Below are 22,782 nucleotides of genomic sequence, written 5' to 3'. Positions count from 1 at the left end.
TAGCACTTAGAATGATGCTAAATGCAATACTTACTTGAATTGGATGATTTTACATTATAGACACAGTAACTATGTGCCTCTGGCAGTTTGTTTCGCAGCAGGGGAACATTTCAGTTTTTACTGCCTTAACGTGCGAATTCATGCGCTGAAAATCACGTTTTGGCCAAGTATCATAATTTTTACTATAACTTAATTTCTATCACTTAGAATGATGCCAAATGAAAAACTTACTTGAATTGGACAATAATACACTATATACACAGTAACTATGTGTCTCTGACAGTTTGTTTCGCAGCAGGGGAACATTTCAGTTTTTATTGCCTTAACGTGCGTTTCATGCGCTGAAAATCACGTTTTGGCCAAGTATCATAGTTTTCACTATAACTTAATTTCTATCACTTAGAATGATGCTAAATGCAAAACTTACTTGAATTGGACTATTTTACACTATATACACAGTAACTATGTGTCTCTGACAGTTTGTTTCGCAGCAGGGGGACATTTCAGTTTTTATTGCTAAAGTGCGTTTCATGCGCTGAAAATCATGTTTTGGCCGAGTATGATAGTTTTCACTATAACTTAATTTCTATCACTTAGAATGATGCTAAATGAAAAACTTACTTGAATTGGACGATAATACACTATATACACAGTAACTATATGTCTCTGACAGTTTGTTTCGCAGCAGGGGAATATTTCAGTTTTTATTGCCTTAACGTGCGTTTCATGCGCTGAAAATCACGTTTTGGCCAAGTATCATAATTTTCACTATAACTTAATTTATATCACTTAGAATGATGCCAAATGAAAAACTTACTTGAATTGGACAATTATACACTATATACACAGTAACTATGTGTCTCTGACAGTTTGTTTCGCAGCAGGGGAACATTTCAGTTTTTATTGGCTTAACGTGCGTTTCATGCGCTGAAAATCACGTTTTGGCCAAGTATCATAGTTTTCATTATAACTTAATATCTAGCCATTAGAATGGTGCCAAATGAAAAACTTATTAAATTATAAAATTTGATGATATTACACGATGTCATTTGTGTCTCTGACATTTTTACACAGTTTTACAAGTTATGACTCCAGACTCTTAATTTACAATTCTGCCTTTATGGATACATTGCATCACCACCCTTTGAGTGGATCTCTTACCTCTCACTGTCTTTCACTTACCTTCATTCAGCATGTAGGTGTCAGATCACCTTGTACCTAATGTCTATTCATATTACCTCACCCGAAGTTATTACACAAAAGGGATTGTGTTGTGTTACCCCAAGTTTAGAGTCCCAACGGATGTGGGAAACTTACAGCGTCTGTCTGCCAGAGAGCAGCAGCTGGAACCGATTGTGACCAGGGTGGCATGGGTCCCTGATCATGTCCCTGGCTCTGCTGAGGTAACGAGGGCTGGCAATGTCTTCCAGTGAGGGCAGAGTAGCCGACGTTCTTCTGCGTAGTGGTGATACCTTTCTAAATAGCCTTTTTGTCTGCTGCCGTTCTTCCCGCGTACCACCAAATGTGCTTTTTATGTGCTGATAAGCACGTTTTGGTCGAATATGAAAGTTTTCAAGTGTGCACTTGACCCTAGATGACCTGGAGAGTGACAGTTACTCCTGAAGTTGAACCTCTTTTCATCGCACAATACAAGGAAAAAATTGCAAACCCTGTTAGCCAGCCTTTCTTATATTTCTCGAGGCGAACAAACAATTGCAAGGCCAACTAGTTAGTCTTTCTTACATTCCACGATCTTTTAATTCAATTGTAAAACCAGTTTGGCTAGTCTACCTTGCATTCTACGATCTTAAAAAACAAAGTTAAACCAGTATGACCACATGGTGCGACAAGAATAAACAATTATTAAGCCAGTTAGCCAGTCCATCCCACAATTCCCTCCTTTTGTGTCTGTGAAAATATCGAAATATTGAAGTGGCTGTTTCCATGAGCCAGAGAAGAACCAGTCAAGCCATCCTCGTTGTGGAACCGGATCTCCGGTCACAGCTCTCTGCATGTTCCTAATAGCCTGCAGGGCATCATGGACCGAGCAGGACATGCCGGCAGGGATGAAGGGGCAGCACGAGTCTCCCACCATGAAAGACACACAGCCCCGCTGGGTGGCCACTCCGTCAAGAGCAGGGCAGCCCTGGAAAATCACCTGGGCCATAGCGGCTACCCAGCCTGACTGATGCGCCGACACAGGCCCGGAACCTGCCTTCAATGGTCTTCAAATGCAGGGCGTTCCTTGCCGCTCCCACTCAAGGGAACTGAGCCATTAGGATTTTGGATGAGACTGACCAGTATTTGTGTTTAAGGGACACATCCGAGCCACACACTGGATCATGGTCGTGAGCTCCGTCAATAATGTGCCCAAATGGAGGTCATTGATTCAGGAATAACAGAACTTCTGAAGATCCCTAGATGATTATTTTTATACATAATAATCAAAAATACATCCCCATCGTCAATGGATACAATTTTTCGGGTAAATTCACCAACCAGAACAGACTGGGCCTGGTTCTAATACAACCACTATTTTAATCGCAGAATGCCTGTTTTGGACACTGTTTGTGGTGGGAAAATGGCTCCAGAACCATCCTGGATCATTATTTTTACACAGAATAGTGAAAATACATCCATCTACACATTCAACACTAATTATGGGTAGAAGCACCAACCAGAACCGACTGGGCCTGGTTCTAATACGACCTCTTTTTTAATCGCAAAATGCCTGTTTTGGACAATGTTTATGGTGGGAAACATTATTTTTATAGAAAATAGTGAAACTACATCCACCCACTCAATCAACACAAATTCTGGGTAAATACACCAACCAGAACCGATTGGGCCTTGTTCTAATACAACCACTATTTTTATCGCAAAATGTTTTGGACACTATTGACGGTGTGAAATATTCCCAGAACATCCCTGCATCTTTAATTTTACACATAATAGTGAAAATGCATCCATCCACACAATTGACACTAAATCTGGGTAAAAGCGGCAACCAGAACCGACTGGGCCCGGTTCTAATTCAACCACCGTGCAAAATAAAGATCCATTGGAGGTTTTTGATTCTTGTGTAAAAAAAGCCCCAAAACATCCCTACATGATTATTTTTAAACAGAATAGTAAAATATACATCCCCATCCTCTTTGGACACAAGTTTCGGATATAAAGAGCAACCAGAACCGAGACTACCCAGTTATAATGCAACTATCCATCGTTCCTGCCTGCCTAAAATCTGCCACCATCATTCCTGTCCCCAAAAAGGCCAACCATCTGCAGCTTGAACGATTACAGGCCTGTTGCTCTCACGCCTGTGATCATGAAGTGCTTTGAAAAGTTGGTGGCCCGACACATCAGAAGGACAATCCCCCCCCTCAGTTGACTCTCACCAGTTTGCTTATAGAGAAAACAGGTCCACTGAGGATGCTATCGCTGTGGCTCTTCACACAGCACTGAGCCACCTGGAGCACCGGGGGAACTATGTGACGATTCTTTTCATAGACTATAGCTCAGCCTTTAACACCATCAAGCCGGACATCCTGAAGGACAAACTCTACCACCTTGGACTATTCTCTTCAATCTGCTGCTGGGTAAAGAACTTCTTGACTGGTCGACCACAAACTGTCAGAATGGGTCCACACCTCTCTTCCGCCATTACACTGAACACTGGCTCACCACAAGGCTGTGTACTGAGTCCTGTCCTGTACTCCTTGTACACATACGACTGCACACCAGCCCACCAGTCAAACTCTATCATCAAATTCGCCGATGACACCACTGTGATCGGACTCATCTCAGGCGGGGATGAGTCAGCTTACAGAGACGAGGTCGACAAACTGTCTTCTTGGTGCTCGGCGAACAATCTTACACTAAATACCGCAAAGACTAAAGAAATAATCCTGGACTTTCGCAAGCGCAGCACAGACCTGGCCCCACTCCTCATTAACGGAGTATGTGTAGACAGGGTCCAATCCTTCAAATTTCTGGGAGTCCACGTCACGGATAGGCTCTCCTGGTCCACAAACACCACAGTGTTAGTAAAGAAGGCCCAGAAACGACTCCACTTTCTCAGGGTACTGAGAAGGGACAAATTGGACACCAAGCTTCTGGCAACCTTCTACAGAGCCACTGTGGAGAGCATCCTGACTTACGGCATTACAGTGTGGTATACCGGAAGCACGGCAGCAGACAAAAAAGCCATACAGAGGGTGATAAACACTGCCCAGAAGATCGTCGGCTGCTCTCTGCCATCACTAGAAGACATTGCCAACCCCCGATACCTTAGAAGAGCCGGGTCCATTGTTGGAGACCCATACCACCCTGGACACGGCCTGTTCCAGTTGCTTCCATCTGGCAGACGCTACAGGTCCTACAAAGCACGGACAAACAGGCTCAAGGACAGCTTTTTCCCAACAGCCATCAGGTCTCTGAACCTGCAGCAACACGTGACGTGACGACTACACATATCCCTACTATGAAATTAAGTCAAGTCGAAATGAAATAACAGGAAGGTCGTTTGGCGCAGATCTGCCTTCCAAAGGCTGACTGAGGGAGGGTAAGTATAAAGACTGAGAGGTAAGTGATCCACCTTATTCTTGTTGGCATCGGTGAGGCATCTTGCAGTCGCCGCAAAATGGCGCTCAAGGCGGAGAGCTAACAAGTATGAATATGTCATAAATAAATGTCATAAATGTGTCTGGCCTGGGAAGACGAATTTGTGGAGAAGCACTATACAATTTCGTCATACGCTGCTGAGGGTATGATGACTACTAGGCTTTTTGTCAAGTCAATGATGACGACAATGCCTATGTCTGATTTTCATTTTTTCATTTTTTCAACGACTATTTTTTATCACAAAATGCATGTTTTGGAGACTATTTATGGTAGTAAATACCCCTAGAACCATCCTGGATCTTTATTTTTAGACAGAATAGTGAAAATACATCCACCTACACAATCAACACTAACTCTGGGTAAAAGCACCAACCAGAACCGACTGGGCTTGGTTCTACTACAACCAACATGCAAAATAAAGTGCCCAAATGGAGGTCATTTATTCGGGCATAGAAGAACTTCTGAACATCCCTAGATGATAATTTTTATACAGAATAGTCAAAAATACAACCCCATTCCTATTGGACACACGTTAAGGGGGTATACACAAACCAGAACCGACTGGGCCTGGTTCTAATACAACCCCTATTTTTGTCGCAAAATGCATGTTTTTGACACTATTTCTGGTGGGAAATAGTCTCAGAACATCCCTGGATCTTTATTCTTACAGAGAATAGTGAAAATACATCAAACCCACACAATCGACACTAATTGTGGGTAAAGCACCAACCAGAACCGACTGGGCCTGGTTCTAAACAACCACTTGTAAATAAAGTGCCCAAATTGAGGTCATTGATTAGGGCATAACAGAACTTCTGAACATCCCTAGAATATTATTTTTATAAAGAATAATAAAAAATACATCCCCATAATCATTGGACACAATTTCTGGGTAAAAACACGAACCAGAACCGACTGGGCGTGGTTCTAATACAACCACTACTTTAACCGCAAAATGCCTGTTTTGGACACTGTTTGTGGTGGGAAATAGCTCCAGAATCATCCTGGATCATTATTGTTATACAAAATAGTGAAAATACATCCACTCACACAATAAACACAAATTCTGGGTAAAAGCACCAACCAAAACCGACTGGGCCTGTTTCTAAACCACCACTTGTAAATAAAGTGACCAAATGAAAGTAATTCATTCGGGCATAACAGAACTTCTGAACATCGCTAGATGATTACTTCTATACAGAATAGTCAAGTATACATCCCCATCATAATTGGACACAAGTTTCGTATACAAACACCCACCAGAACCGACTGGACCCTGTTATAATGCAGCCACTATTTTGTATCGCAAAATGCATGTTTTGGACACTATTTATGTAGGGAAATAGCCCCGGAACTGTCCTGGATCTTTATTTTTAGACAGAATAGTGAAAATACATCTACCCACACAATGGATACTATATCTGGGTAAAAGCACCAACCAGAACCGACTGGGCCTGGTTCTTAAAAACCACCACTTGTAAATAAAGTGCCCAAATTGAGGTCATTGATTCGGGCGTAACAAAACTTCTGAACATCCCTAGATGATTATTTTTATACAGAATAATCAAAAATACATCCTTATCATCATTGGACACAATTTCAGGGTAAAAACACCAACCAGAATCGCCTGGGCCTGGTTCTAATACAACCACTATTTTAATCGCAAAATGCCTGTTTTGGACACTTTTTATGGTGGGAAATAGCTCCAGAATCACCTAGAATGATGCCAATGAAAGACTTACATGGATAGGACGATTTTACACTATATACACAGGAACTATGTGTCTCTGACAGTGCGTTGGCAGCAGGGGAACTTTTCAGTTTTTATTGCCTTAATGTGCTTTTCATGGCCTGATAATCACGTTTTGGCCAAGTATGATTGTTTTCATTGTAACTTAATTTTTATCAATGAGAATGATGCCAAATGGATAACTTACTTGAATTGGACGATTTTACACTATATACACAGTAACTATGTGTCTCTGACAGTTTTTTTTGCAGCAGGGGAATATGAAAGATTAGACAAAGTATCTTTGCAAATGCTTGTTCATATTGTATAAGTTTTTGCGAGTATAACAGCATTGTAGTCATCCTTACGGCTGACATAGCAGCATAAACACCCAACTGTCTGACTGAATAAACAATCTTAGTCTTGTGATTGGGGTGACATGTCAGCACAAATATTCAACTGTCTGACACTGATCAATTACTTTTTGCCCTGCAAATGACTGGAATGTATCTGTCCAAAGTCCTAGTGACAACTGTCAGTTTTTCCTGTATTTAAGACACACACACTGGTCATTCGACTAGAGTTTCAGGAACATCGCGTTGAACAGGACCCTACTGTAGGAACTCTCACTTTGCAGTCTGGTAATAAACCAATTGGTCCGGGACCAATGAAAGTAGAACAAGAATTAGCAAAGGCATTATAGTCTTGGTCTGTTAATAGAGTCAGGGACTTAACTAAGACAAAGTCAGGGACTTTTGGTCTTTGTGTGTTCAGAGATATTGGGTTAATCACAAAGTGGAGATCAATTTCGGGTAATTTAGAAAATAATTGTTGTTTAAACTATTAAGTAAGTGATTAATATGGGTCAGAAAGCAACAAAAGGGATGGGTTTATTGTCAGACTGCAAAATGAAAATCGGAGAGTTACCGGGACGAGATATCATGGTCCAGCTTGGGCTAAGCCTAGTGGCCACCCAAAATGGCCTCCGACCCAGGGAATTACAGACCAAAAATATCTTCCACACCACCACATCTAACAGCTTCTACTCTCTCGACATTGTCGGGAATGATTCTGCCAAGGTAGCTGAAAGTCTAAGAGAACAGTCTGAAGATATCTGCCCAGCAGCCCCAGGACAGGAACAACAAACATGGCCATTACATGTCACCCTGAAGTTCATGGGAGACCGGACGACAAGTGGTTAAACCAATTCTCACAGTTGCCCACTCAACGAATCATAATTAACCACGTATATGCAACTGACCTAATGGACAACCCATTGCCCCCCGGACACATTGCCTATGGGGATGGATCATCATCAAAAACCCTGGATGGAGAAAAACACAACGTATATGCCGTGGTGACTCAAAAAGACAACCTCAAGACAGGACGACTCCCCGGCGACTGGTCTGCACAAGCCGCAGAAATAGTGGCACTGACAGAGGCATGTAGACTATTCCTAGAACAAGACGTGACGGTGGAAAGACACAGCCCAATCCCTGCTGAATTCCTAAGAGAAATGCAAAATCATTCCCCAGAAAAAGAGAAACTGCAATGGGAAACAGAAGGAGCCACTCAACACAAGAACGGACTCTATGCAGTAGAAAACAAGCCATGCGTGACACGATCATTGTTTGAAGTAATTGCCAAATTGAGCCATGGGAGGAGCCATGTCTCAACAGGAGGGATGATCAGTACAGTACAACAAACAATGCATGTTCCCAGAGGTCTCCAAACTTACCTCAATTATTTTGCAGAAACTGTCTAAACTGCTGTAGACACAACTCTCAAGGCAATGAACAACCCAAGCATGGAACAAGGCAAACAGGAACATATCCCTTCGAGCTTCTGAACATGGATTTCATCAAACTGAACCAAAGTGCTGGACTCGTCGAACAAACCATTAGAACAGTAAAACTCAGACTCAGAAAAACCATGGAAGATACAGGAAAACCATGGCAAGAATGCCTGAGCCTGGTAGAAACGTACATGAGAATCATTCCAACAGCACAGGGATGCACACCATTTGAGGCAGTGAACGACAGACCCTTCCACTTAACAATGTGGGAAAAAGATCTGGTGGTAGAAGAGAAAAGAGAAACAGATTCCCTCACTAAGTGGTTATGCAAAATGTTCCAAGAAAGAACTGTGATGAATGCAAAATAATCTGCCGACATCTTCTCTGTCTCCCACAGAGGAGGTCCTGTCCCCAGGAGACCTGGTACTCGTCAAGGTGATAAAAAGAAAGTGCTGGTCTTCTCCACGTTGGGACGGACCTCACCATTGGATTTTGGCCATCATCATCACCGCTCTGTGTTCAACCACATGGGGGGAACGTACCAGAACCTTGGTACATTCCCACTGAAGGAGAATGCCCCACTAGCTGGTTCAGGAAACGATCAGGGACCCCAGATCTGCATCCCATTAACCAAGACACCAATCGTCGTTCAAGTACCTTTGCTCAGCCTACAGCTTACTCACTTGGGATTACACAGGACTGACTCCAGTTATTTTTATTGGTACCTACAAGCTCCCAGAGTCTGAATGGTCTGGCCAGACACCTTGGACCAGGTCCTCCTCCATACAGGCTACAAAACCATCACATGGCCCCTTTCCAAAGAAGCTACCACCATGACCGCTAACTTCACCAAGTTAGCCACCACCATCAAAGATGGTAAACATATGCTAGACCTTACGACCAATATCCAACAAAAAGGCTGCATCAACCTATGCCTCCGACCGGACCGACCAGGAAAAGGCCCCCTCTTTACTATCACCATCCGCACTACTAGTCCAGCCATGGTCCCCAAAGTGATTGGTGTGAACCCCTTCGTACAACCATCCGCCACACGCCTACTCAAAATCCGTCCGGCAGGAACACCTAAGCCTGAGTAGATACACCTTATTCTCGCCCATGTCCAAACACAGGAAGAAAACGACTACAACCCGATGATGAGGAACAGTTGGTACAGATACACCGCACTCACAGCCCGCGCCACAACCAATGAGTTGTTATGTCTGTTCCCTCTTGCCTACTGCCGTAGCCCAACCACAGCTATGGTCCAACCGACAGAACGAAGAACTCGCCAACCTCACCTACAACTGTATCCTGGGTAATCTGAGAGAATCCTTCCAGCAAAGCTCGACCGCCTACATACCATGGTCGCAGTACCATTAGCAGCTACAGTCAATACCGCAACGTATGTCCAGTGCAACAACCGAACAGACTGTTATCCATCCTGTTTCAACTTCAGCGGACCGGATCCGAAGACCCCTTTGGACCAAGTTCACGTCACCAGGTGCGCCGAGATCAGACACATTCCTTCCCAATCATGGACAGTACTGGACCAAATATGGTGGCTCTGCGAATGGCAAGTGTATATGATCATCCCCACCAATACAACTGGGCTCTGTGTCCCTACATCTGCATCCGACCACACGTACGTTCTAACAGCAGACTCGATTCCAACTGTCGACGCCAACCCACATCTACCCACCAGGCGTCAACGACGGAGCTTTGATTTCTTCCCCCATGATTCAGTTTGGGGCTCGGATGTCCCCCTCTAATACAAACACTGGTCAGTCTCCTCCAAAATCATGATGGCGGTATTCCCCAGGGTAGGAACAGCGAAGAACACCCTACGTCTGGAAACCATTGACTACAGATTCCAGGCCCGACACTAATCAATTACTTGTTGCCCTGCAAATGACTGAAACGTATCTGTCCAAAGTCTTAGGGACAACTGTCAGTTTTGCCTGTATTTAAGACACACTCACTGGTCATTCGACTAGAGTTGCAGTAACATCGCAGTGAACAGGAGCCCACTGTAGGAGCTCTCTGTCCACTTTGCAGTCTGGTCATACATATTTTCTATTTAAATTTATCTCACTCTTTCTTAGCCTGCTCCTGAAGTTGTATTTTCAGACCTAACAAACATTTCAGTTTTTTTGCCCTAATGTGCGTTTCATGCGCTGAAAATCATGTTTTGACCAAGTATCATAGTTTTCACTATAACTTAACCTAACCCTAACCCTAACCCTAACTTTCATCACTTAGAATGATATCAAATGAAAAACCTACTTAATTTGGATGATTATACACTATATACACAGTGACTATGTGTCACTGACAGTTTGTTTCGCAGCGGGGGAACATTTCAGTTTTTATTGCCTTAATGTGCATTTCATGCGCTGAAAATCACGTTTTGGCCAAGTATCATAGTTTTCACTATAACTTAATTTCTAGCACTTAGAATGATGCAAAATGAAAAACTTACTTGAATTGGACAATTATACACTATATACACAGTAACTATGTTCCTCTGAGTGTTTGTTTCGCAGCAGGGGAACATTTCAGTTTTTATTGCCTTAACGTGCGTTTCATGCGCTGAAAATCACGTTTTGGCCAAGTATCATAGTTTTCACTATAACTTAATTTCTAGCACTTAGAATGATGCTAAATGCAATACTTACTTGAATTGGATGATTTTACACTATAGACACAGTAACTATGTGCCTCTGACAGTTTGTTTCGCAGCAGGGGAACATTTCAGTTTTTATTGCCTTAACGTGCGTTTCATGCGCTGAAAATCACGTTTTGGCCAAGTATCATAGTTTTCACTGTAACTTAATTTCTAGCACTTAGAATGATGCTAAATGCAATACTTACTTGAATTGGATGATTTTACACTATAGACACAGTAACTATGTGCCTCTGGCAGTTTGTTTCGCAGCAGGGGAACATTTCAGTTTTTATTGCCTTAACGTGCGTTTCATGCGCTGAAAATCACGTTTTGGCCAAGTATCATAGTTTTCACTATAACTTAATTTCTATCACTTAGAATGATGCTAAATGCAAAACTTACTTGTATTGGACTATTTTACACTATATACACAGTAACTATGTGTCTCTGACAGTTTGTTTCGCAGCAGGGGGACATTTCAGTTTTTATTGCTAACGTGCGTTTCATGCGCTGAAAATCATGTTTTGGCCGAGTATGATAGTTTTCACTATAACTTAATTTCTATCACTTAGAGTGATGCTAAATGAAAAACTTACTTGAATTGGACGATAATACACTATATACACAGTAACTATATGTCTCTGACAGTTTGTTTCGCAGCAAGGGAATATTTCAGTTTTTATTGCCTTAACGTGCGTTTCATGCGCTGAAAATCACGTTTTGGCCAAGTATCATAATTTTCACTATAACTTAATTTATATCACTTAGAATGATGCCAAATGAAAAACTTACTTGAATTGGACAATTATACACTATATACACAGTAACTATGTGTCTCTGACAGTTTGTTTCGCAGCAGGGGAACATTTCAGTTTTTATTGGCTTAACGTGCGTTTCATTCGCTGAAAATCACGTTTTGGCCAAGTATCATAGTTTTCATTATAACTTAATATCTAGCCATTAGAATGATGCCAAATGAAAAACTTATTAAATTATAAAATTTGATGATATTACACTATGTCATTTGTGTCTCTGACATTTTTACACAGTTTTACAAGTTATGACTCCAGACTCTTAATTTACAATTCTGCCTTTATGGATACATTGCATCACCACCCCTTGAGTGGATCTCTTACCTCTCACTGTCTTTCACTTACCTTCATTCAGCATGTAGGTGTCAGATCACCTTGTACCTAATGTCTATTCATATTACCTCACCCGAAGTTATTACACAAAAGGGATTGTGTTGTGTTACCCCAAGTTTAGAGTCCCAACGGATGTGGGAAACTTACAGCGTCTGTCTGCCAGAGAGCAGCAGCTGGAACCGATTGTGACCAGGGTGGCATGGGTCCCTGATCATGTCCCTGGCTCTGCTGAGGTAACGAGGGCTGGCAATGTCTTCCAGTGAGGGCAGAGTAGCCGACGTTCTTCTGCGTAGTGGTGATACCTTTCTAAATAGCCTTTTTGTCTGCTGCCGTTCTTCCCGCGTACCACCAAATGTGCTTTTTATGTGCTGATAAGCACGTTTTGGTCGAATATGAAAGTTTTCAAGTGTGCACTTGACCCTAGATGACCTGGAGAGTGACAGTTACTCCTGAAGTTGAACCTCTTTTCATCGCACAATACAAGGAAAAAATTGCAAACCCTGTTAGCCAGCTTTTCTTATATTTCTCGAGGCGAACAAACAATTGCAAGGCCAACTAGTTAGTCTTTCTTACATTCCACGATCTTTTAATTCAATTGTAAAACCAGTTTGGCTAGTCTACCTTGCATTCTACGATCTTAAAAAACAAAGTTAAACCAGTATGACCACATGGTGCGACAAGAATAAACAATTATTAAGCCAGTTAGCCAGTCCATCCCACAATTCCCTCCTTTTGTGTCTGTGAAAATATTGAAATATTGAAGTGGCTGTTTCCATGAGCCAGAGAAGAACCAGTCAAGCCATCCTCGTTGTGGAACCGGATCTCCGGTCACAGCTCTCTGCATGTTCCTAATAGCCTGCAGGGCATCATGGACCGAGCAGGACATGCCGGCAGGGATGAAGGGGCAGCACGAGTCTCCCACCATGAAACACACACAGCCCCGCTGGGTGGCCACTCCGTCAAGAGCAGGGCAGCCCTGGAAAATCACCTGGGCCATAGCGGCTACCCAGCCTGACTGATGCGCCGACACAGGCCCGGAACCTGCCTTCAATGGTCTTCAAATGCAGGGCGTTCCTTGCCGCTCCCACTCAAGGGAACTGAGCCATTAGGATTTTGGATGAGACTGACCAGTATTTGTGTTTGAGGGACACATCCGAGCCACACACTGGATCATGGTCGTGAGCTCCGTCAATAATGTGCCCAAATGGAGGTCATTGATTCGGGAATAACAGAACTTCTGAAGATCCCTAGATGATTATTTTTATACATAATAATCAAAAATACATCCCCATCGTCAATGGATACAATTTTTCGGGTAAATTCACCAACCAGAACAGACTGGGCCTGGTTCTAATACAACCACTATTTTAATCGCAGAATGCCTGTTTTGGACACTGTTTATCGTGGGAAAATAGCTCCAGAACCATCCTGGATCATTATTTTTACACAGAATAGTGAAAATACATCCATCTACACATTCAACACTAATTATGGGTAGAAGCACCAACCAGAACCGACTGGGCCTGGTTCTAATACGACCTCTTTTTTAATCGCAAAATGCCTGTTTTGGACAATGTTTATGGTGGGAAACATTATTTTTATAGAAAATAGTGAAACTACATCTACCTACTCAATCAACACAAGTTCTGGGTAAATACACCAACCAGAACCGATTGGGCCTTGTTCTAATACAACCACTATTTTTATCGCAAAATGTTTTGGACACTATTGACGGTGGGAAATATTCCCAAAACATCCCTGCGTCTTTAATTTTACACATAATAGTGAAAATGCATCCATCCACACAATTGACACTAAATCTGGGTAAAAGCGGCAACCAGAACCGACTGGGCCCGGTTCTAATACGACCACTATTTTAATCGCAAAATGCCTGTTTTGGACAATGTTTATGGTGGGAAACATTATTTTTATAGAAAATAGTGAAACTACATCCACCTACTCAACCAACACAAATTCTGGGTAAATACACCAACCAGAACCGATTGGGCCTTGTTCTAATACAACCACTATTTTTATCGCAAAATGTTTTGGACACTATTGACGGTGGGAAATATTCCCAAAACATCCCTGCATCTTTAATTTTACACATAATAGTGAAAATGCATCCATCCACACAATTGACTCTAAATCTGGGTAAAAGCGGCAACCAGAACCGACTGGGCCCGGTTCTAATATGACCACTATTTTAATCGCAAAATGCCTGTTTTGGACACTTTTTGTGGTGGGAAATAGCTCCAGAACCATCCTGGATCTTTATTGTCATACAAAATAGTGAAAATACATCCACTCACACAATACACACAAATTCAGGGTAAAAGCACCTACCAAAACCGACTGGGCCTGTTTCTAAACCACCACTTGTGAATAAAGTGACCAAATGAAAGTAATTCATTCGGGCATAACAGAACTTCTAAACATCGCTAGATGATTATTTCTATACAAAATAGTCAAGTATACATCCCCATCATAATTGGACACAAGTTCCGTATACAAACACCCACCAGAACCGACTGGACCCTGTTATAATGCAACCACTATTTTGTATCGCAAAATGCATGTTTTGGACACTATTTATGGTGGGAAATAGCCCCAGAACTGTCCTGGATCTTTATTTTTAGACAGAATAGTGAAAATACATCTACCCACACAATGGATAAAGCACCAACCAGAACCGACTGGGCCTGGTTCTTAAAAACCACCACTTGTAAATAAAGTGCCCAAATTGAGGTCATTGATTCGGGCATAACAGAACTACTGAACATCCCTAGATGATTATTTTTATACAGAATAATCAAAAATACATCCTTATCAACATTCGACACAATTTCTGGGTAAAAACACCAACCAGAACTTTGCTTTGGACACTGTTTATGGTGGGAAATAGCTCCAGAATCACCTGGAATGATGCCAATGAATGACTTACTTGAATTGGACGATTTTACACTATATACACAGGAACTATGTGTCTCTGACAGTGTGTTTGGCAGCAGGGGAACGTTTCAGTTTTTATTGCCTTAATGTGCTTTTCATGGCCTGATAATCACGTTTTGGCCAAGTATGATAGTTTTCATTGTAACTTAATTTCTATCACTTTGAACGATGCCAAATAAAAAACTTACTTGAATTGGACGATTTTTCACTACATACACAGTAACTGTGTCTCTGACAGTTTGTTTGGCAGCAGGGGAACTTTTCAGTTTTTATTGCCTTAATGTACTTTTCATGCCCTGAAAATCACGTTTTGGCCAAGTAGGATTGTTTTCATTATAACTTAATTTCTAGCTTGAGAATGATGCCAAATGGATAACTTACTTGAATTGGACGATTTTTCACTTTATACACAGTAACTATGTGTCTCTGACAGTTTGTTTGGCAGCAGGGGAACATGTGAGAATAGACAAAGTATCTTTGCAAATGCTTGTTCATATTGTATAAGTTTTTGTGAGTATAACAGCATCATAGTCATCCTTATGGCTGACATGTCAGCATAAACACCCAACTGTCTGACTGAATAAACAATCTTAGTCTTGTGATTGGGGTGACATGTCAGCACAAATACTCAACTGTCCGACACTGATCAATTACTTTTTGCCCTGCAAATGACTGAAATGTATCTGTCAAAAGTCCTAGTGACAACTGTCAGTTTTTCCTGTATTTGAGACACACACACTGGTCATTCGACTAGAGTTGCAGGAACATCGCGTTGAACAGGACCCTACTGTAGGACCTCTCACTGTCCACTTTGCAGTCTGGTAATAAACCAATTGGTCCGGGACCAATGAAAGTAGAACAATAATTAGCAAGGGCTTTATAGTCTTGGTCTGTTAATAGAGTCAGGGACTTAACTAAGACAAAGTCAGGGACTTTTGGTCTTTGTGTGTTCAGAGATATTGGGTTAATCACAAAGTAGAGATCACTTTCGGGTAATTTAGAAAATAATTGTTGTTTAAACTATTAAGTAGGTGATTAATATGGGTCAGAAAGCAACAAAAGGAATCGGTTTATTGTCAGAATGCAAAATGAAAATCGGAGAGTTACCGGGACGAGATATCATGGTCCAGCTTGGGCTAAGCCTAGTGGCCACCCAAAATGTCCTCCGACCCAGCGAATTACAGACCAAAAATATCTTCCACACCACCACATCTAACAGCTTCTACTCTCTCGACATTGTCGGGAATGATTCTGCCAAGGTAGCTGAAAGTCTAAGAGAACAGTCTGAAGATATCTGCCCAGCAGCACCAGGACAGGAACAACAAACATGGCCATTACATGTCACCCTGAAGTTCATGGGAGACCGGACGAGAAGTGGTTAAACCAACTCTCACAGTTGCCCACTCAACGAATCATAATTAACCACGTATATGCAACTGACCTAATGGACAACCCATTGCCCCCGGACACATTGCCTATGGGGATGGATCATCATCAAAAACCCTGGATGGAGAAAAACACAACGTATATGCCGTGGTGACTCAAAAAGACAACCTCAAGACAGGACGACTCCCCGGCGACTGGTCTGCACAAGCCGCAGAAATAGTGGCACTGACAGAGGCATGTAGACTATTCCTAGAACAAGACGTGACGGTGGAAAGACATAGCCCAATCCCTGCTGAATTCCTAAGAGAAATGCAAAATCATTCCCCAGAAAAAGAGAAACTGCAATGGGAAACAGAAGGAGCCACTCAACACAAGAACGGACTCTATGCAGTAGAAAACAAGCCATGCGTGACACGATCATTGTTTGAAGTAATTGCCAAATTGAGCCATGGGAGGAGCCATGTCTCAACAGGAGGGATGATCAGTACAGTACAACAAACAATGCATGTTCCCAGAGGTCTCCAAACTTCAATTTTTTTGGCAGAAACTGTCTGAACTGCTGTAGACACAACTCTCAAGGCAATGAACGACCCAAGCATGGAACAAGGCAAACAGGAACATATCCCTTCGAGCTTCTGAACATGGATTTCATCAAACTGAACCAAAGTGCTGGACTCGTCGAACAAACCATTAGAACAGTAAAACTCAGACTCAGAAAAACCATGGAAGATACAGGAAAACGATGGCAAGAATGCCTGAGCCTGGTAGAAACGTACATGAGAATCATTCCAACAGCACAGGGATGCACACCATTTGAGGCAGTGAAAGACAGACCCTTCCACTGAACAATGTGGGAAAAAGATCTGGTGGTAGAAGAGAAAAGAGAAACAGAATCCCTCACTAAGTGGTTATGCAAAATGTTCCAAGAAAGAACTGTGATGAATGCAAAATAATCTGCCGACATCTTCTCTGTCTCCCACAGAGGAGGTCCTGTCCCCAGGAGACCTGGTACTCGTCAAGGTGATAAAAAGAAAGTGCTGGTCTTCTCCACGTTGGGACGGACCTCACCGTGTGATTTTGGCCATCATCATCTGCGCTCTGTGTTCAACCACATGGGGGGAACGTACCAGAACCTTGGTACACTCCCACTGGAGGAGAATGCCCCACTAGCTTGTTCAGGAAACGATCAGGGGCCCCCAGATCTGCATCCCATCAACCAAGACACCAATCGTCGTTCAAGTCCCTTTGCTCAGCCTACAGCTTACTCACTTGGGATTACACAGGACTGACTCCAGTTATTTTTATTGGTACCTACAAGCTCCCAGAGTCTGAGTGGTCTGGCCAGACACCTTGGACCAGGTCCTCCTCCATACAGGCTACAAAACCATCACATGGCCCCTTTCCAAAGAAGCTACCACCATGACCGCTAACTTCACCAAGTTAGTGTCAGGTTCATTAATAATTACCTTCGTCCGTAATTATCAATAACTGCAGGAAGACATCTTATTCAATTATTGACATTTAATTAAATAGAAATAATTGAATAAGATGTCTTCCTGCAGTTATTGATAATTACGGACGAAGGTAATTATTAATGAACCTGACATTTTGGTCCTTCTGAGCCATGGAGGTCAATATACCGGAGCGAGAACCCAGGCGCTGCTGTTCGACATCTGGTAAGTGACCGTGCGCACGGCGTCTTCAAAACCCTTGGTGGGCCGGAGTTTTCGACGGGGGCGCCTGGATTCTCGGCGGTTGAAGACTTTTCCTGCTGGAGGGAGACATCTGATGGATCTCGGGTAAGTCCACATTAATGTCTGCATGTTGTGAAGGTGTTTCCAAATGCGTTAAAGGGACATTGTATGTGAGGTCCATTGTTGGGCTGGTTTCGCGTCCTGGGTGACGGCGATAAAACCCTGTGTTTATACTAGTCAATGGCAGGTACGGTGGGGCACTTTGCTGGAAAGTGTCCTGTGTCTCAGGGGTAGGCACGAATATATTGTACTAGAGGTACAATATTGGGGCCGGGGAGTGTCCTGTGTCTAAAGGGTAGGCACGAATATACGTTGTATGGTGTTTGTGTGGTTTCTGCAGTAAAATTAGGAAAGGCCTAGGAGATACAGGCGATACAGTCGAATAGATAATAATAATATTAATAATAATAATAAATAATAGAGTTAACTGTGTGAGGCACACGAACTCACTACAAAAAATAAAAGTAAAATATGGGAAACACGTGTTGTAAGGCGGGTTTGGATGACGAAAAAAAAAAAATACGTCTAACTTGTAAGGATTGGAAAAAATTGGAAAGACAAAGCGCTTTAAAATTATTACACAGCTATATTTATGGATAAATAAAAATGGGTTTGCTGGCCAGCTTAAAATGCATAAATTGCAGGATAATATATGCACTAATGCATAGAGGTAATATACATATATAAATAATATGTGAGTGGATAAAAGTGTAACAGCTTGTTCCACAGACACTAATGGCGAAATAAGGCCGGGGAGAAGTTAAAAATACTATTTTGGGAAAATAGTGGGGGCTCCCTCGGATAACGGGGATATATTTAAGACCGTGGCGGCGGGAAAGTACTGTTTGGTAAGGAAAAAATAGCGGGGCCTCCTCGGCTGACGGGGAAAATATTTACCGAGATAGGTGACGGGCGTGGAGGAAGTTTAACAAAAATAGAGGGAGAAGAGATGGTGTAAAGTTCGACAAAAATCAGAGATAAGTTGTAAAAAAAAAAATGGAGGTATATATATTACATGATTACCCAGACTAGAGGGTCTCTGAAAACAAGGAATGTCGGCTTAGAATGATTTGGAATGTGGATTTTGGATACGAGAATGTTGAGCTAGAAAATTAATGGCGACACTGGTATTTAATTTGGTTAATCCAGGTATGACGTTTTGTGATTACAATTAAATTGGGTTTTTGTGATGCTTGGGCTTGTATAACAACAATTAGAATGGTTATTTCCAAGTGCTGGTGGTGCTTTGTTAATATAACCTATATGTACTGTCAATTTACAGCAATGTGATGGCTTATTGCAGCTTGGTTTTTGATCCCGTCCGCTAGCGGGAAGATGGTGTTTAAAAAGACAAAAGAATATATACAAAATGATCATTTAAATGTTTAGCAGGGAATGTCACCTGTGTTTTTATTATGCTCTAGACTTGCCAAAAAATGTGTCAACTGCGGGGGAAGCGTTTCTGGTGCAGCGGCTGCTGAATAGATGGGAGTGAAACATGTGGGCCGCGGGGCAGACGATTTAACTGTGTTGGGCTTTCGGGAGCGTTCGGACCGTGTAAACGACTACAATTTTGTGATCCCTTCCGTGAAGACATTATAATAATAATAATTGGCCTTGGGGGTGCTGAAGCAAACTTGAGGGCAGAAAATGGGTTTTTGCCATATTGTTGTGCTTGCAGCATACATATTCTGGATATATGGGGTCTTAAAAAAAAAATATTGTGATGTAGTTGAATATCGGAAGAGGGGTTAATTTGACGTTTTAATGGTTGTCTTCTCTAAAAAGCGTTGTATTTGGGCACAGGGAAAAAGCTGGTTTGTAAACATAAGATAACAATGCTGTTTTCGCAGCAAGAGTGGAGGTCATAGTTAACGGCTAATTGCGTTTTCTGTTTGGACTTTTCAGAATAAGAACAATACATGGGCTGCAAGAAATGCAAGGTTATGCGAATGCTTTCGCATTGATATTTTGGGTTTTAAAATGAAATGTATTAAGAGGATAGAAAATCTGTTTAGTAAAAGGTTGATTTGGTAAAAAGCTTTGGATTTGGGAAATAGACCAAAATAGTCATTTTTGAGCAATTGTGGATTTCAAAGGGCTCTTAGTTAAAGGAAACTAGCTTTTGGAGGATAAAATAATATTAATACTATTTCAGAATTTTTTGATTATTCAAAATACTTTAATCCAGGAGGTTGGCTGTTTAAAAGAAAAAAAGGCCAGGATGACAAAATTTACAATATTATGGTATATTGGTGACGATAAGGTTTTTAAAACATTAAAGTTTGTAATTAGGAATTGTCTAACAAAAGGTTGATTTCTCTCATTTAATTGTTGTAGATTTTTGTTTTGGTAACAGGCTATGGGAAATGACTCGTGTCTTAAGTAAACATCATATGAGGTGATTTACAAAGTATAGTAGGTATTGAATTATTTGGCTGTTAACGACATCAGATGGGAAATTTACAATGCAATAGTAATTATTTGGCTGTTAACGACATCAGATGGGAAATTTACAATGCAATAGTGGCATGATAAAATTCATGGCATTCATCCAAATAATTAGGTGAATTGTAAATAAAATAATTGGTTTAGGATGAGCATATTTTCCCTAAGAATGGAGTAACATGGAATGTTTTTCAAAGTGCACTTGAAAGAACATTGTCTGTTGTCCTGGCAGGAGGAAATATGCTTTGTCACAGGTCATATTGATGACTTTAAGGATATTACGGATTGGATAAGCATTGGTCAATTGATACAACCAAATAACGTTGCTTTTACGGCATTAAGGGCATGCAAATTGGTGAGAACTTTAGCAACGATGGGGTTAATACGCCTGAATGTTACAGTGATAACGAGTGACAATAACAAGCTTAGATAAGGGAGGGAAAGGAGAAATTCTCCAAATTCCAGAATCTGGCTTAGAAACAGGTTATGTTAGTCGTTTTGGGTTTTTGACAGGATGTGGTAGTACATTAATTCTGGGAAATGTTGGGAAATTGGGGACCCCATATCTAAAACAAGTTTGAGACAAATGTGTCAATAGGCTCTATTTGGCGCTGGATGCACGAATTCTAGTGGGGCCTTTCATGTTTTGAAACAAGTGACGCTTTAGGTAGATGGGTTGTCTATGAACAAAATGGGATGGGGGAAATTCGCTTACAAATTCGGCGTGTTATCTTGGTTCATAGAATTTGGAGTCAAGGCGACGTAATAAAGGCCATAGGCGTCATGTTGTATAAATTAGGCGTGGATGAATTTGTTTTACAAATGGGGGAGATTATCTTATCACCTGAAACAAGTAGAAACAAAATTGGATGGCCGCATTAAAAGGTGATTGGCATGCTATTAGAGGGAATTGGGATTTTCCAAAAACATGATAGGGGGCCATTAGGTCATGGCGGCTGTAAAAAATAAAAACTTTTGATGTGAAACTATTCCCACCTCAATTCGGGGAACAAACAGGTAAACTGATAGCATTAAAAAGGATATAACTTTGTGTGAAACTTGAAGGTAATTTTTTACAAACGGTTAAAATGCTAGAGTGGGGGTGTGTATTTTAAAGGATCTACTAATGAATGCGGGGTGGATCCAGACCTTCCGGAATGTGGGGTATTCATGGCGTCCTCGAGAATTTGTGGATTTTCTCCGGGTACCCCAGTTTACTCCCACAAAATGAAATTATGGATGCTAGACTGGTTGAACACACTAAATTCTTCTGTTTATGAGTGTGAGCGTGAATGATAGTTTGTCTTTTTGTGTTTTTTGATTGGCAGACCACCGAGACATAATCTATCAATAAAAGATCAATAAAGAAAATAATTTGGGCTTGAGTCAAGGGAAGACCTATGTCTCGACAAGGGGGAGGTGGCCTTGCTACAACGGCACTACAAGGCTTAGGGTTTAAATCTATATGCATACCCACATATCCATTTCAAAAAATACATATAGATCATATGGATATCATTCCACGATATGGAATTCCAGAAACTATTTATAGTGATAATGGCTCCCATTTTGTTAATATAATAGTTGTCTACCATCCACAATTGGCGGACCTTATATGAAGTCCTGTTTGGTAGACCTTACAAATTGTTATTATTCACTACACAATGACAATTGGATGATGAGGCGAATCTATCAGAAGAGAAAAAAAACGCACACACCAAATTTAGACTATCAGAGGGAGATTTTGCTTCTTAACAGGAAACGGACGAAGCGACGGTGATTCTTGAAGACTGGATGCTGATAAGCAGCATAAAAGAAGAAACATCGGAGCAACGCAAAGTGGGAGGGTCCTTGTCACTGAAAGGGGACACGGATGCACCTTTCCCACAGTAAGAAGGTTGTCTAAATTGAAACGTTTCAAGAGGAAAACTCCCTAAATAATTGACAAAAAGTCACGTTGAAAACAATTATTGCTTTTGGGGCAATGAGATTAATGATGATTGTGATTCTATTCCTTTCCACAGTAGGGTTGTTTTCTCCAGTTGGAGAAAAAGGCGGAGGCGTTTCAATTGAGGATACACCTTCTTACGGGAGGGTAAACCGAGAAACATACACATTTACATTTAATTAACATTACCTACTAAATCAAATTTCCAAAATGAAAATATATATTTGGACTCGGCGACGTCCCGGTTGCCATACAAAGGGGCAATCAATGGTGGGAAATATGTGTGGTACATTAACAGCAAAAAATTGAAGATTGGGAAAAGCCTTGTTGCAGAAAT

Source organism: Stigmatopora nigra, chromosome 8 (assembly GCF_051989575.1).
Source record: "Stigmatopora nigra isolate UIUO_SnigA chromosome 8, RoL_Snig_1.1, whole genome shotgun sequence".
NCBI classification, from domain to species: domain Eukaryota; kingdom Metazoa; phylum Chordata; class Actinopteri; order Syngnathiformes; family Syngnathidae; genus Stigmatopora; species Stigmatopora nigra.
This window is presented reverse-complemented; position numbering follows the sequence as displayed.